Source organism: Polistes dominula, unplaced genomic scaffold (genome assembly GCF_049000335.1).
Source record: "Polistes dominula isolate Pdom_NZ unplaced genomic scaffold, Pdom_raw_medaka contig_79, whole genome shotgun sequence".
NCBI classification, from domain to species: Eukaryota; Metazoa; Arthropoda; class Insecta; order Hymenoptera; family Vespidae; genus Polistes; species Polistes dominula.
In genome coordinates this window covers 5,636,411-5,640,488 of record NW_028300916.1, presented here as the reverse complement: position 1 = coordinate 5,640,488, position 4,078 = coordinate 5,636,411, and the positions used below count along the sequence as shown (strand labels likewise).

The window sequence follows — 4,078 nt, the reverse complement described above, 5'->3', positions numbered from 1 at the left end:
TCGTAAAGCGTTCGCATAACCAATTTGGCACTAAAGACCACGGCACGAGGGCCCCTTAAGGTTCCTCTCGCGGTGGGCAGTGCCATAACATTATGGGTTACGAGTGACTCGACTTGCTGTGTACAACAACCACACCAGCACCATCTTTCTCATCCGTCCTGTCCGTCTTTACCCGTCTCTTTCGTATTCTCCTTCTTATCCTTTTTCTTCTTCTCCACCTTCTACTTGATTTCTTTTTTATTTTTTCCTCAAGAGAGTCAGGTGGAAAGGCAGTACCTCTTGCCGATGGTAGATGATATTAGCATGGTAACTGGCGGCCCCAGCGGGCGCCTTATTAAATTTGTACCATAAGCAATATCGCGATACGGCCCAGGGCCGTTTCAATTTGCCAGCCCGGAAATTTAAGGCTCATCCGCGAAACCGGGCGCCCCCCGTCTTACCGATGCTACCGCGTCACTCTGTGACGATGTTTTATCGATCCCACACCGTTGTTGGCTATTCCAAACGATCCTTCGTTGCTCGAGAGGAAACACGATCCATGCTAATTATCTTGGCGATCCGATATGAAGTCGTAGGTAGTCTAGACCCAAGATGAAAGATCGACGCGATAAATCTTCAAGTCGTTATGTCAAAATCGTTTATTAAACTTTATCATGTAATCTCAGACGTACCGTTAATTTCTACTAATGACAGCGAGCATATATTGACTTTTAAACAAGACCGGGTCTTTTTCTTTTCTTTTCTTTTCTTTTCTTTTCTATTTATTTTTAAACGATAGATTCTTGTCAGACAAGAAATAAAGAGAAGAACGAATACACAATCCCGTTCAATTTTCATAGCACGGATACCTACTCGTAGAGATACTTTGGTCGTGTACTGTTCAAGGTTAGAGAATCGGAAAAGCAACGAGAGAGAATTTTCTTCCTTTTTCTCTCACGGACGGCCGTCCGTTGCTATCTATGTAGATCCTGTAAATTCAAAAGGGTCTCGGTGGGTCGGCGACACTAATTTCGCGTTTCACGTCGTATTCTCGCGAATCCACATATTCCCGTCTTTATCGCATTCCGTGAATTAAATATCGTAGTACGTATATAATACTGTACAGTATTTTACTACTCTAAAGGGTTACACCTAACGCCAACGATGTTTGCATGGTTCTAAGAACCAGTCGTATGCTCGACTAGAAGGTCGCTTTCGAAAGCTCGTGACTCGTGTTCTCCGAGAGGTGGATCGCAGGTTGATTCGAGGACTGGTTCCTTGTTGAGGATAACTTTTTACATACTATTTCAACAAATTCTCTAACACTATCTCTCGATTTTACAGTTACTCTCCGACATGTTCGCACGCAATTCTGACAGATAAAGATGTCGGGATTCGACATTTTAACGGCAATAAAATATATATTTTTTGGTATAACAAAAGAGCATTAGAAATATTACACAATTGTGTTTTATCGATGACTCGTCTTTTCTCCAAACTCTCGATCTTCCGTGAAATCGATTTCTAATAACGATATCTATTAACTATCGTTATTAACAGTAACAATAAGCGTGTGTTTGCGCCCACGTGATGACGTATACATATATATAAGTGTATATGGAGTATGGTACGCCTATATGGAGTCGACAAAATGGAATAAAAAACGAAGCGAATGAAATGACATAATAAGACAAGCCGTGGCAACGGATACCATGGCGCTAATGATTACAAATGGCCGATCCTCGCTATGTACTTACGCCGTCTAAAAGGACGAGTCGAGTGATCGATCGATCCCTCTTCCCCAATATCGCTTGATTCGATTTAGGTCTCTTCTCGTTCGTGCTGTGCCACGAAATTATCCACACACACACACTCACACACACTGTTATTCTGAAGTACAAATTTGGTGAATCCTCCATTGCGGAACCACACGTGCGCGATTCTTATAACTCGATTGACAAAACGTATCAAGCGTAATTTCTTTTTCTTTTTTTTTTGTTTCCTTATCAAGAAGAAGATACTATTTCATTAGATACAGTTTTCTAATTAAAAAAAAAAAACAAATGTCTTTTTAATTATTTATTTAAGTGGAAAAATATTGGATGATCACGATGATGGTAGAAAATAAATCGACTCAAATCAAGAACAAGGTGGGAATTGATATGATAACTATTGAAAGGAAAAAGAAACTGTCTCTTCCAAAAAATTTGAATCTAATTACTTGTTGGAATATTATGGGACCTATATTAGCCGAAGAATTTGAAGGAGGTTATACGCATATTCCCTACTTTCTTGATACGAATGCTTATAAAATTGGATATATTTTTGTACCGATCGAGTCAAAGGTATCATTCAAAATCTATTCAATATTTTGTTATCATTAATTGAATGTATTATATTAAACTTTCAATAACATTAGATTAAGTGTCTTTGCGTTACGGAGAAGATTGTTAAAATTCTCGGTCCTCTTTCCGATTTTGTTCTAAAGGACAAAATGAATGACGACAAGTTTTTCAATTCAAAAATAAATCTTTCAAAAAGACAACCGGATGCACCGAATTTACGGGTAAAATATTACCTATAACAATTAATCATTTAAGTCCACCCGAACAATTTTCTTTTATTTTTTAGTTGATATTGGTTAATAAAAAAAAGAGATTGTATTCACGGGATACGACTGTCAATTTCTCGATATATCCACGGACACGAACGCCGAAGGTAACATAATGATCGATAGATCTTCAAACGCAGGCAAGTATGAGATTTATCGATCGGTTCTTTAACTCTGTTTTTTTTTTTTACTCTATTTTTTCCCGATGTTTATCGCAGATTTAACCGAAGCAAAATGGTTCGGTTTAATCACAGGCGTGTTTGCTGCTCAAAGTTTAGAACTCAACAGTTCTCGAGAATTAGTTTCGAGAACGACGTATATCGGTGACGGCATGCACACCATACTTTTCAAATACGAAATTTGCGAAATGAACGTGGATGGACTCGTAACGAAGACGGTTAGTTATTCCAATAATAATATTTATAATCTTAACATTTAATTTTGTTTTTATATATATAATCACTTTTAATTGAATCTTAAGTCAGATAAAAAAATAGAAACAAGATGGACTACGATAATGCAAGAACCAAGCGATTCTCTTCCCATTCCACAATTCATCTCTCATTCGATCGATCGACATTAAAAGTTAAATAAATGTATATATTTATGAATTATGGTTTATAAAGAATGACATTGTCGACGAAGACGCAGATGAGGACTCATGTACAGAACATGAGCAAGGAACGGACTGATTTATACGTAAGATTCGAGACAGCATCGACAACAACAGCAACGTCAGCATCAGCAACGGTCTGTGGCACACTTTGCCTTCAGGGGCTTCCTCTTCTTCTTCTTCTTCTTCTTCTTCTTCTTCTTCTTCTTCTTCTTCTTCTTCTTCTTCTTCTTCTTCTTGTTCTTCCTCTTCTTCATTTTCTTCTTCTTCTTCTTCGACCGATTGCGGTCGCGATAGTAGAAGGGTGCGGGAGTCGCATCGGACGAATGAATTATTGCGAGATATCGGCGAAGCCCGCGAAATTCAATAAAGTTGTTCTCCGAGCTTTGGCTTCTCGAAGAAGAAGAAGAAAAAGGAGGAGGTGGAAGAGGAGGAGGAGGAGGAGCGAGTGGATGCGGGATGCCGATTGAATTATCGCCATTGAATTCCAAGTTTTAAGCGAGTCTACAGAGCGTTGCCGAGAACGACGTGAGGATGGAGACATTATGAATGTTAATTGTAGAAATCGCGACATTCTCTTTCTATCCTTCCCTTTTTCTTATTCATTTAAAGTCGCGCTATACCTTTTTTCTTTTTTCCTTTTCTTACTTGGACGCCATTTCTCTCCCTTCTACTCATGATCAGAACACGACGAGGAGGAGGAAGGGAGAAGTTACATTTGCATCTCAATCTCATCGTTGATTTAACAGCGGTACCTCGCCATCGCTCTTGCCACGAGAAAGGTCGACTTTCGTATTTTTACATTAGCGATACCCGTGCAAATCCTCTTCCTCCTTCTGCCACCATCTTCTTTCCCTTCTTCTTCTTCTTATTCC

The 4,078-nt window shown here is 39.0% G+C and overlaps 1 pseudogene; it reads left to right on the top strand.

Moving 5' to 3' along the window:
- The first annotated feature begins 2,090 nt into the window (after nucleotides 1-2,090).
- Nucleotides 2,091-3,173, top strand: LOC149033114 (uncharacterized; annotated as a pseudogene).
- The last annotated feature ends 905 nt before the right edge of the window (nucleotides 3,174-4,078 follow it).